The following is a 13326-nucleotide window of genomic DNA, read 5'->3' on the forward strand; positions in this document are numbered from 1 at the left end:
TAACTCCAAGTTCAAGGAACATAAGAATTGTACCTAGCATGCTGCCTGATACACAGTAGGTCCTCAATAATCGTTTATTAATAAACAGATTAGTGAGTGAATATTTTGAGTGGAGAGTAAGAAAATGTCTATTAGGGGTTGGAATCTGTTCAAGGACAGATTTTTTTCTTTTTGTTTGTTTGTTTGCTACGTCAAACGCCACTGAATTTCAGGACCGAAAGAGAAGTAAGTGGTCATTTAGTCCGACCCCGCACAGATGCCCTCTTCAGCCTTCCTGAGAAACCCGACCAGCATGGTTGGCTGAAACATCCTTGGTGACAGGAAACTCACTACCTCACTACCTCTAGTCTTTGCCAATTTGCTTTCCTTTTCCATTCCTCTCAATTATTGCAATCTTTATAGTAGCATTTTGCGCGCGTGATGGAGCAGAGGCCCGGAAGCCTGGGAGTGGGAGGAACAGAGGGAACCCCAGTGCCTAGCTCAGAGTCTGAGAACCACTGGCGGGGTGGGCGCGCTATAGCGGACAGCTGCCTGAAGCAGCGACGCCGCCTTCCTGCTGGGATCGCCTGGGCCCTCGGCCTCCCCGCAAGCCAGGGGGGTCCGTCCTCCTTCGCCAGCTCTTTGCTTCTCCCGCCAGGCCCGCGGCCACGCGCTGCGGCGTTCCCCGCGGCCGCCCCGGTCACCTGCGCGGCCGTCCTGGGCGCTGGGGTCCTCTGCTGCCGCCCCGGGGCGGTCGCCGAGGGCGCGGGGCGCGGGCGGGCGGCCACGGGCTCTTCCCTCCCTTCTCCCCACCCCACGCGCTCCCCCCCTCCCCGGCCCCTCCTCCCCACACTCCGCTGCCCTCCGCTCTCCGGGGAGTTGCCCGGCACCTTGGGCGAGGAGTTCGGAGGCGCCCCACCGCAGAGCCCACGGCCCGCCGAGCGCGAGCGACGCAGGTGTCCGAGCCCGGGTGTCGCGGCCGCCATCTCTGCCTTCCGCGTGGATTGGACCCGGGCAACGAGGTGGGAGCCCTTCTCTCTCCTCCACCCCCTACGGCCACCTTTCCCGCTCTCGGCAGCTGGAGGAGCGGGGCGCTGGGGCGCGCGCGGCCGGCGCGGAGCCCGCGGGCCACTGGGGGAGACGGGGAGTCCGGGGACGACTCGGCGGCGCCACCGGAGGGGCCAGCGCTCGGGGGTGGCGGGAGGGGCGGCGGGGACTCTTGGTTCCCCGGGCCGGGGATCGGGAGGCTCCCGGGGCGAGGAGGGTCGGGGCGCGCGTCTGACGGCAGCCGGCCGCCCCCGGGCGCGCACCTGCTGAGTGCCCCCGAAACGACGTGCCCCCCAGCCAACTTCTTTTCCAGGTCTCCTTCCTACTTTGGAAACTGAAGGGACTGCGACGTAAACCAGTAAGCCCTGCTGCTCGGGGAAGCATTTGTTTGTTTGGCTGACGAGAGAACAAACTTGTGCTGCAGGAGTGGTTTAAATCCCAGCTTCTTTTTAACCCTCTCCCGTTCTCCCCAAAGAAATGTGAAAAACAAAATAACGAACCCAAACCCAACCAAAGCACTTATCTAAAGGGGTTCGTAGAGGTGAGAAAAATAGACCTAACTGAGGAATCAGTGGAAACCCCAGGTATGGTGAAGCCGCCTAAGAGACTAGTTGTTGCCAGCGTTAGTTCTAGGACTTGTGTTTGCTAACAGATGAGGGGGCTCCGTTAAGTCTGTAAGAGTTCCTTCTATTGAGGGCCTGCCTGGAGTGTCCTCTGTTAACATGTACTTCCGTTAAGTATTAAAGTATATTGAAAGAAATGCTCTCTCAGAGCTCTGGATTTGGAGTCAGAATATCTGGATTTTGGCAGGATTGGCCATTTATTATCCGTGACAATTGTGGTTAGCTTAACCTCTCTGGGCCTCATTTTCCTCATTTGTCGAACTAGAGGGTTGGATTCTGGGGGCCTTTTAATAATATTTAAGATGTTTCCCAACTTAAAAATGTATAATTCGGTAACTCTTTAGCATGTTGCGAACATTGCTAAGTTCATGATTTCATGAAACTTTAAAAATCTATTTTGATCTTGCCATTTTGTTTGTATGCCTTTATGACTTGTGTCTTTAGGGTTTTCCAACCAGAAATTAAAGAGAAAAACGCTTATAAAAGAGTTCAGAAATGTATAGTTTATATGTGAATATTTAGATCATCTCTTACTCTGCCTTAAGGAATTATGTTCAACTTTCAGCCAATATTTGGCAAAACTGCAGCAAAAACACGTGGCTTTAGCACAGCACTTACTCTCTTTCAGTATTGTATATTTGGAGGAAATAAAAATGGTTTTGGAGGAAAACAGAAATTGTACCTTTCCTATCAATTACTGATCTTGACCAACCTGTGTTACTTTTTAGCATAGTTGTGTGCAGAATATTAAAAAAATAGCTTCAGACCATTTCAAAGCCTCTCTGAAATTAAGTTCAAAAGCAGAGATGCCAATTTTAGTAATGCATTTTAGTTGTCTTGGAATGAAGCCTAGAAAATAGCAGAGGTTAACTTAACAGATAAACCAGAAATTAGGAATTGGCCCACACAAAAAGTTGTACAAGAAGTGTGTGCCCCAAAGGGTCAGTGAACCTTTTACTTAGTTTTGATTAAAAACAAACAAACAACTGTTGCCTTGTTGGCAGACAGAGGATGTTAGAATGGCTTTTGTTGTTACTTATAATTTAAAATTATTGAGACATAGTCATCAGTAGTGAGGATAGGTTTTAGAAGTGTTTCTGGCTCTTCTTGGTGGCTTTGATATAAAATAAAATAATGTGTTCCCACCCAGTGTGTGTAGTTTGGGAGAGTAAAGTGGATTTCAAGTACTGTACTCTTTTGTGAACACATTCCCTCATTTCCATGGCCTTTTCCGCTTTGGGCTGGAAGTGTTCTTATTCAGGCATTTGTCTTGCCTCATATTCTCTGGTGAAGTAGGTAATCATCTCCTTTGAAACAGATGCTCAAGGAGTTAAGTAAATTGGTTGGTGAATGCACAGAGAGTAGGAGAACTCAAATACCCTGACTTTTAGGTGCTTATTGGAAAACAGTAGATGAATCTGACTGCTCGAGGTCTATCCCTGATTCATTCATGGTTTGGGAGCATCACCATGGTTGGCTGAAATTCTGCTCCTCTTTTGTAATGAGTTTACCAAGAAAAAACAGTCATGTCTTCACACTTAGATCACTATTATGTAATCAAATGGTTTTTGTTTGTGAAGTGCAATATCTGTGGGGGCCTTGGAAATAAAACTTAAAATATCCAGGGGGAAAAAAAAAAAAGAATTGTCTTGGCAGATACTGTACTGCATTTTTCATACTGAGAACCAAGCACACATACTAAAAAAACATATCCTGTGGAGTTAAAAATGAAGAAAAGGGCTTATAGTCTCCTCTAATTCTTAAGATTTTATGTGATTTACAAATTCCGCTTTTAATTAAAACAGAAAGGCACAAGTGTTCACTTACTGGCCAGACAGTACATGTAACCTTTTGGAGTGTCAATTCAAATTTGGTCTGCTTATAATTTGGAATATTCCTTCTCACATACTTTTTTTTTTTTAAAAGATTTTATTTATTTATTTGACAGAGAGAGAGACAGCAAGGAGAGAACACAAGCAGGGGGAGTGGGAGAGGGAGAAGCAGGCTTCCCGCAGAGCAGGGAGCCCGATGCGGGGCTCGATCCCAGGACCCTGGGACCATGACCCGAGCCGAAGGCAGACGCTTAACGACTGAGCCACCCAGGGGCCTCTTCTCACATACTTTTTATTAAAACTTTTTGTGGTGCAATAATGGTATTATCTTTTGTCTTTTCACGCACACGATCTTATTAATCTTTAATTTTTTTAACCCTTTGAGCATATATATGACATAAAAAGAGAGAAGAGGTACAAATAATAATAGCACTTGATTATAATAGACAAGTATAAGGTGAATACCCTATTATTCACCACACCAATAAGAGAACATGCCAATATCTAGAAACCTCTTGCTTTTAAGATTTTATTTATTTATTTGAGAGAGAGCGAGAGCGTGAACGGGGTGAGGGAGAGGGGCAGATGGAGAAGCAGGCTCCCTGTTGAGCAGGGAGCCCGACGTGGGGCTCCATCCCAGGACCTTGGGATCAGGACCTGAGCCGAAGGCAGACACTTACCCAACTGAGCCACCCAGGCACCCCCACATTATCTCTTAAACTCATTCCTGTTAATCTTTTGTTTTCAGTACTCTGCCAAAACTACCCCTGTCCTGGTCACCAATGTCATTACCTTTCCTAAATGTGATAGTTGTCAATGTTAATCTTCCTTTACCTATTGATAACATTGGCACGGGTATCACTGTCTGCTCAATGTAATCCTTCCTTATTGACTTCCAGGACACCACGCACGCTTGGTTTCCCTCCTTCTTCACTGGCCACTCCTGTCTCCTTTGCCCATCAGGAGCCTCTCTGAGAGGTTTTACCCTTCAAATGCCTTAAGGTTTAGTCCTCAGGAGCTCTTTTCTCTCTACACTCTGATGATTACATGCAATCTCCTTATTTTTTCTCTTTGATCTTTATAGTTGTATACTGATGACTTGAAAATGATATATATAGCTCAAGACTTGACTTCCCTCCCTGACCTCAGGGACACCTCTATATCAGCTGCCTACTCAACATTTCCATTTGAATATCCAGTAGACATCGCCAGTTCTACCTACTCCAAACAGAATCTTCGTCTTGCCCAAGTCTACTCTATCTGCAGTCTTCTTCACTTCCAGCCACCGTTTCACTTGCTCTGACCCCAAACCTTGGAGACATCTTAGTTTCTCCCATTCCCTCATACCTGAGATGTAATGTGTCAGGAAATCCTCTTTACTCTCCCTTCAGAATCAATCCAGAATCTAATTACTTCTCATCACCTCCATGGCTGCCACTGTGGTCTGAGCTGCCATCATATCCCACATGAATTATTGCAAGGACCTCCTAACTGGTCTCCCTTTCTTTTTTTTTTTTTTAAACATTTTAGATTTTTTTTTTTATTTATTTGACAGAGACAGAGACAGAGACAGCGAGAGCAGGAACACAAGCAGGGGGAGTGGGAGAGGGAGAAGCAGGCTCCCTGCTGAGCCGGGAGCCCGATGTGGGACTCGATCCCAGGACCCTGGGATCATGACCCGAGCCAAAGGCAGTCGCTTAACCAACTGAGCCACCCAGGCGCCCCTGGTCTCCCTTTCTTTATCCTTTGCCCTCGATAATCTATTCTCAAAACTGCAATCAGAGCTCTCCTTTTACTGCCTATGTCAAATCGTGTCACCTTTCTGCTTCAAAAGTTCCAATGGCTTTCTAGTTCATATGACTAAGGTTTTAGGATCTCCTGCAAGACCCTACCGGATCTTTCTCCTCTCTCCTTTACCTATCTGATTTCATTGCCTACTGTTCTTCTCTCTGGTCTTGCTACTCCTTGACTATATATCAGAGACCACTTTTGTGTTTCAGTTACCTCTCCCTGGAATACACTTGAAATGTTCAAATACTTCCTTTTCAATTAGGCCTACTCTGATTATCACATTTAAATGACACATTGCTCTGTCCTTGCAATACACTTTTTTCCCTTTCCTTTGCTTTTCCCCATATTACTTATCACCTTTCTCATTTATTATGTTTTTCCCTCTATTTCTATTAGAATATAAACTCTGTGAGAATGGTTTTTTTTTCTATTTTGCTCACTAGTGTATCCCCAGTACCTGAAATAGGGCCTAGCACCTGAGAGATGCTCAGTAATTTTTTTTTATTGATTGAAGGTTGTTGCTGACAGTGGTTGTTGTTTATTTTCATTGCTGGATATATTTCACTATATTCATATATAATAATTTATTGTTTACTGATTCTGATGATGAATAATCAGGTCGTTTCCATTCCTCCCTATCTTCCTCCTTCTCTTCTTCTTTCCTTCCTACCTACTTTTGTCCCCCTCCCTCCCTTTCTCTCTCTCTCTTCCTTCCTTCATTCCTTCCTTCCACCCTTCCCTTCTCTTCCCTTCTTCCCTCCCTTTCCTTTCCTTCCTTTTTTTCTTTCTCTGCCATAAATAAACCAACTATGATTCTTCTTCTACAAGTGTCATGGTGCACAGATGCAGAAGTTTCTTAAGACTATAAAACTATTAGTCAGATTACTAGATCACAGGGCTTGCAGATAATAGCCTTGTTAGATAATGCCACATTTTTTCACTATGGGTCTACCAATTTACATTCCTGCTTTCATTGCTCTACAGTTTTGCCAAAACTTAATATTATCAAAACATTTAATTTTTGTCCATCTGGTGGGTATGTATTGTTACCTCATTATTTTTTGTTTCTTTAATTACTAGTGAGATTGAGCTTGGTATCTTTAAGTTACGCTGTAGTAACAAATGATCTCCAAATCTCATTGACTTAATATATAATAAGCTTTATTTCTTATTCATACAAAGTTTCCTGTGGATTAAAGCAACTTTCCAGGGCAACTGTCCTTAGTAACTCAGAGGTCTAAATTCAGGGGATGTCCATCATTCTGTAGTTGTACAATCTGCAACACAGGCCTTTCCCAGTTGGTATGGTCTGGCAAGAAAAGCATGGATAATCATGAGCTAACTTTAAATACATTTATCTGGAAGTGACATGAATTGTTGCCACTCACATTTTAGGAGCAAAAGAAGTCATGTGGTATGCTTAACTTTAAGGAGGTGAGGAAGGTTAATCTTCTTTGGTGCTAAAAGGAAAATAAATCTGGGAATACTGGTGAGCAGCAATTTATTAGTTACCTATTACTGTATAACAAATTACCCCAAAATTTGATGGCTTAAAACAACAAATATTTATTATTTCAAACATCAAGAGTTAATATATTCATAGGTATGTTTGTGTGCCCTGTATTTGTGCTTTTGGTTTCGGTATTTTTGCCTATATCACATTGTTGTAATTACTGAAGATTTAAATTAAATTTTGCTATCTGGTAAGTGTGGTAGCAAATCCTCTCACTTGGTGCAATTTTTTCAGGAGTGCAGTAGCATTCCTTGGCCCTTTGCCTTTCCATATACATGTTTTTGAATCAGTGTGTCAAGTTCTATAAAATTTGTTAGGAATTTAATGGAGGTTGTGTTGAGGTTGTTTTGAGTCTATAAACAATTATTTTATTTTTTTTAAAGATTTAATTTTTTATTTGACACAGAGAGAGACTGAGAGAGGGAACACCAGCAGGGGGAGTGGGAGAGGGAGAAGCAGGCTTCCCGCTGAGCAGGGAGCCCGATGCGGGGCTCGATCCCAGAACCCCGGGACCATGACCTGAGCTGAAGGCAGACACTTAACCGACTGAGCCACCCAGGCGACCCAACCCTATAAACAATTAAAAGGAAATTGATATCTTTTAAATATTTGGTCCTAGAATCCATGACTATCTCCCAGTATATTAGGTCTTCTCTGATACAAGAAATGTAAATGTTGTTTCAATATTTTCCTTAGGAGTTCTTGGGTAACTTCTTGTTAGATTTATCACAGGAATTGCATGGTTTTGTTTTGTTTTTTAGTTTTTTTTATTCTTTAATTTTTTAAAATGTATTTGAGAGAGAGAGATAGCGAGAGCAGGAACACAAGCAGGGGGAGTGGGAGAGGGAGAAGCAGGCTTCCCGCCGAGTAGGGATCCTGATGCGGGGCTCAATCCCGAGCCAAAGGCAGCTGCTTAACTGACTGAGCCACCCAGGCACCCCACCATTCAACTTTTTATGGTATACAACTCATGGTTTTTAGTACATTAACAGATTTATGCAAATTTATGCAGCCATCACCACTATCTAATTTGAGAACATTTTTATCACTCCTCAAAGAAACTCTGTACCCATTAGCATTCATTCCCCAAACCTCCTCCTCCTGTGCCTCAAAACCACTGATTTACTTTCTGTGTTTATGGATTTGCCTCTTCTGGATATTTCACATAAATAAAACCATGGGGCCTGTAGTGACCAAATTCTTCCATTTAGCAGGTTTTTAGGGTTCATCTATGCAATAGGATGGATCTGTACTTCATTCTTTTTGTATAGCCAAATAATATTCCATTATATGGGTATACTACTTTTTGTTTATTCATTCATCAGTTGATGGCCATTTGGATAAGCTTCCACTTCTTGGCTATTATGAATAATGCTGCTACTAACATTTGTGTATAAGTTTTTATGTGAAAGTATGTGTTTATCTGTTTTGGGTATATACCTATGAGCAGAATTGCTGAGTCACATGGCAACACTGTGTTTAGCATTTAAAGATCTGCTAAACTGCATCCCAAAGCAGCTTTCATCATTTTACATTCCCCCCAGCAATGTGATCCTTAACTCTACATTGCCAACAGGCCAAGCTTAAAAAGATGTGGCTAATGGCAGTATAATGTTTTCAAGTAAATTTTAGTAAGTATTTATAAGAAATATTAGACACGGCAATGCTGGATATGTCGTGAAAATTACTGTCAAATTTAAGTGCCACGTACTTGGGAGTTTAAAATCTTTTTCAGAACTGTGAACACTTAATATGTTTAAGGTAGACCATGAGAAACTTTTGTGGATATTGATTCTCACTGAATAAAAGTCCACAATTCACGTAGTCTATAAAATTAGTAGGCTAGGTTCTTCCCCCTTACACAATTTTATGGTACCAAATAAAGTCTCCCCAAAAGTGAATACGGTCCACACTCAGTTAGTGCGGGAGAGTGTTTGCCTGGCCAGTGCGGTCTTTCAGTGATCTGCTCAGCTGGGCGAGAGCTCCAGGTACAGCATGGAGACTTGCTGAGGAGAGCACAGAGCTATGGGGAGCCGCTGCCTGGGGGACAGGTGGATGATCTCGAGGAAGAGAGTCGTGTATTTGAATCACACGGGAGTACTATGAACTAGCAAAAGAAAATGACCTAACTAGAGAATCTCTTAAGGGGCATTGTGATATTAATTTTAAAAGTCTTTGCCAATTAGTGGGAAAAAATCCAGAAACAATCTAGACTTACAAATGTGTATACATATGGGTAAAATAGTGAATGAGAAAGAGAAGAAGTTGAGGGCAGAGAGAGAGGATTTACTCCTGGGCCAATAGTTTCTGTAAGGTTTATGGGAACATATACGTGTTTTATCTGTTTGTACTGGAGAATAGCTAAAGATTTGAAACAAACAGAGATTCTCAGGAGCTTCTATAATGGTATTATAATGGACTTTAAAAGTGTGAATTCATGTTTAAGAACAGCTGCTACCAAATATTTGTTTTGTGAAGGCATAGGACAACTTAGTTTTTCTGAGAATCAGATTTTCCCATTTTACTTTATCCAGCAGCTGTTATTTGGGTGTCTAAACCTATGAAAATTGAGAAACTGTGAACATGAGATAATCGAACAATTAGATTTCTGTATGTACCAACAAAATTTCTGAACCAAACTGGTGTTTAGGAGCTAAAAGAGAAAATAAATTATAAACAGACATAGATAAACACACACATTACATCAACAGAGAGAGAAAACATACTGACACATACATAATAAGCACCCAATAATTGCAGTTGCTGTCATGTTATTAAATGTTATCTCTTAGAATTATGACATACTTACCATATTAGACCTACCCAGGAGGTAGCTGGGTATTTCTCTAGTGACCTGGGTGTCTTGCGGCAACACTGCTAGTCACAGGTTTGATTTGAGGGAGAGAAGGTTTTTGCACAGAATGAACACGATGTAAAAAATGTTCTTTCTATAAAAAGCAGTCATCTGGGCAAGTGGCTTCTTGGTCTTTTGATTCCCAATTTGCAAATCAGTTCACACACAGGAGTTCTTATTGTCTTTTACTGATATTCTTTGGCCGATCTTTGTTTTTACTGATCATAGGTTCTGTGGGAATCTATGCTTCCTATGCCTTCCCATTCTTTAAGGGGGCAGTTAACTCATTACTCGTCTATGATATCTGTTATGATTTCCCCAAACTAGAAGTAATCTCTCTGATTTCTCCTAATTATCCTCTTTCTGGGTAGTTGTAGTTCTGTAAATCTAGACGTCATGGATTTTTAAGTATATTATACTACCATTTTTGTACCTCCAAGAAAGAAAAGGCTCTGCCTATTTAACTATTTTACAATGCTTTCTCATCCTTTAGAATTTTTGTCTTATATCTACTGGAAGAGCTCTTTTAGAATTAGTTAAATAAAGATTTTTGTTTAAATCTTATTGCTCTCATAAGGAAAGTGTAAGGAATTCTTTTTCATATTCAGAATCAGTTTGTTTTTTTTTTTAATTGCTTTTCAACTCAGTGCTGTTGATGTTAATATTTTTCCAAACACTAGCATATTCTGGGTTCTCAAGAATACTTGTGATATAGCACTTCATAAAAGAATGCTTCACTGTTGTTTCTTAGATTTTCTACCAGTGTGGTCCATTTTGCAAATGTTATGCTGGCTCTTTATATGGTCTTCCCATAAAATGTCAACATAAGGTTTTCAGACAACACTCAAGACTCCTATTCCTTCCTCAAATGGTCTTTAAATAGTTTGTTGCCCGAAATATTGATTGGTTAAAATTGTCCAGTCTGTCATGAGGAAAGCGCCCCAGTTTGTCTGTATGCAATCAATGACAACTCGATCACAGCTGCTACTAGGCTATTGGTAATTGTGAGATGACATCGATTTTAACAAAGATCTTGATGTCAGAGGTGTTAACATATTGTGAACCTTAAAATAGAAGAAATACAACACTACTCTCTTCTTTTGTATTCCTTGGAGTTCAACTAAAATTTCACTTCTGTGAACCTTTCGTTGGCCCCTAGGACTTTGTTAGTAGCTATTTTCTCTGAAATCTCATAGCCCTCTATTTAGTTAAAAGGACTCAATAATAATTTTACATGAAAATAATCCACACACATGGTTACAGAAACCTACTGCAATCAAAAAATTCTCATCCCCTGCCCCACTACCCTCACTGTGCCCGTGATGACCTTGGGAACAACTAACTTGAACCATTTCTGGTTTTGGTTCTTAGGCCTGTGGCTTCCTCTGAAGGGCTGGATAATATGCTTATACTGACTTCTTTTCATTTATCAACCATAAACAGATACTGTAGTAGAAGAGAATTTAGCTTACTAGTTTTGCCTTCTTTCTTTCTCTGTTCCTGCATATAATTATATTAATTTTCTGAGCTTTTTAATCGGTTACATTTATAATTCCTTCCACTGTTTCTGTTCCATTCACTACAGACAGTTCCTCTTGCCTTCCTACAGCATCAGGTTGCGATATTTCACTCTTGGCCTTCCCACTATGTCTCCTTATATAATCATACCACCCAAGTTTTGAGAGCTATATAGTGAGAATATTATTAATATTTCATGTTTAGTATTGTAATTAATTGAATCTTTCACTTTTGTCTAAATGGTTGAACAAAAAAGTTGAAAAATCTATAGATAGCGTTAATGTTATTATGACTGTAAATATCATTCACTGCAGAATCAAGAAGTGTCCCGGGATTACATTTCATTTAATATGACTCCTTAGCCACCCAAAGGAGAATCTTCCCAGAATCAAGGTTAAGGGGATTCTTCCTTCTTTCAAATGGATTCTTTAATTCCAGCACTTGGTCAAAATTGTGCCATGTATGGGGCACCTGGCTGGCTCAGTCCATAGAGAATGTGACCTTTGATCTTGGAGTCGTGACTTCAAGCCCCACGTTGGGTATAGAGTTTACTTAAAAAAAAAGCATGCCAGGGCGCCTGGGTGGCTCAGTTGGTTAAGCGACTGCCTTCGGCTCAGGTCATGATCCTGGAGTCCCGGGATCGAGTCCCGCATCGGGCTCCCTGCTCGGCAGGGAGTCTGCTTCTCCCTCTGACCCTCCTCCCTCTCATGCTCTCTGTCTCTCATTCTCTCTCTCTCAAATAAATAAAAATAAAATCTTTAAAAAAAAAAGCATGCCATATTTTATTTTGATTCATATTTAGATCAGGACTTTCTGTAAAGCTTTTTCTAATTATTTTTTTCTTGTTGGGAGAAGGTAGGTGGGCCTTCTTCATTATACCTTTAATTTTTAGGTTTTTATTCATTCTCTTTATTTTTTTGGAATCCATTTAATTCTTCTTTTTGACGACCATGAACTCATATTCTTATTTGGCCTAGTGGCCTCAATTTTGAAATATGACTTCCTTTTTTCCCTTGTGCTATTCTGTGGGTTCTGTTTTTGTTTTTGTCAAATTTTTGCAGCTTCAGAATCATATTACGCATTGAGTTACCTCCATTCCTGCCTTCCTTCTGGCCATTTCCTTTCAGGGGTCATCTGCTATCTGGACTGGTCATTCTCAAGTCTTTGGAGCCATCAACTGGTTGTAGTCATGCTTTCCTGAATCCTGAATCCCTGAATCCTTCTTTCTTGGTTTACTCCTCATTTTGCTGGAATACCTTGTAAAATTCCTTCCGAGAAAGAGACTCATAGGATATAAATTTAGTCATCGTGTTATTGAAAATATATTTGCTTTGCTCTGATACTTGCTAGACTCAGATTTTCCCATTTTACTTTATCCAGCAGCTGTTATTTGGGTGTCTAAACCTATGAAAAGTGAGAGAATTTTCTACTGTAGTAGAATTTTCTACTGTAGTAATTTTCCAGCAGGCGTCACTGGATTATCTTCCAGTGTTTTGGTATAAAACATTTGTTTTATAGTATTCATTGTTTCACTGTATTCATTGTTTTGGTATAAAACATTTGCTTCTATTCTGTTTCTCATTCTTTTAGAGATGTTTTTCTTCTCTGGAAACCTTTCCTGTCTTCTCTTCTTTGCTCTTTTGTAATTTCTTAGTGATATGTTTAGCAATGGATATTTTTTCCATTCTTACTCCTTGTACTTGGTACACTTTTTCTTCAGTTTGGAAACTTGTGTCTCTTACCAGCTCTGGAAAAGTTTTTCATATTATTTCATTGATCATTTTCTCTTTATTCTCTTTTTCTGGAAATACTACTGGTTGGATATGGATCATTTGACCTTTTTTTTTTTTTAAGCATTTTTTTCCTCTTTTTTCCTTTTGGGGAGGAATTAATTATGCACATGTGTTTGCTAACATTTCTACTGAAAAATGTTTTTGCAACTATGCATGTGATTTTCCAAAGCTCTTTCTTCTGAGGATGATTCCTTTATCAGAGCAATCTTTGAATTTATGGATGCAACGTCTTCTGAAAATGTCCTTGAAGATACTCATGAACATTTGCTAAGGCTATTTTTTCTACTCTGATTTATCTATATCCTCTGTGGTAGGTTTTCTTTCCTTTTTTTTACAAAATTTTTTCATTGTGCCGAAGTCTTCATGTCTTAGTTCA

At 40.8% G+C, this 13326-nt stretch overlaps 1 protein-coding gene across 1 annotated transcript in view; it reads left to right on the forward strand.

The window, feature by feature from the left end:
* Positions 1-693: 693 nt before the first annotated feature.
* Positions 694-13326, forward strand: part of LEPR (leptin receptor) — an 84284-nt gene continuing 71651 nt past the window's right edge. The window contains exon 1 of the mRNA XM_081818567.1: positions 694-1001. The gene's annotated coding sequence lies outside the window, so the exon portion shown is untranslated. The remainder of the gene's footprint in view (positions 1002-13326) is intronic.

The sequence above is a fragment of the Leptonychotes weddellii genome, chromosome 4, assembly GCF_054177405.1.
Source record: "Leptonychotes weddellii isolate Sample4059 chromosome 4, ASM5417740v2, whole genome shotgun sequence".
In the NCBI taxonomy this organism is placed as follows: domain Eukaryota; kingdom Metazoa; phylum Chordata; class Mammalia; order Carnivora; family Phocidae; genus Leptonychotes; species Leptonychotes weddellii.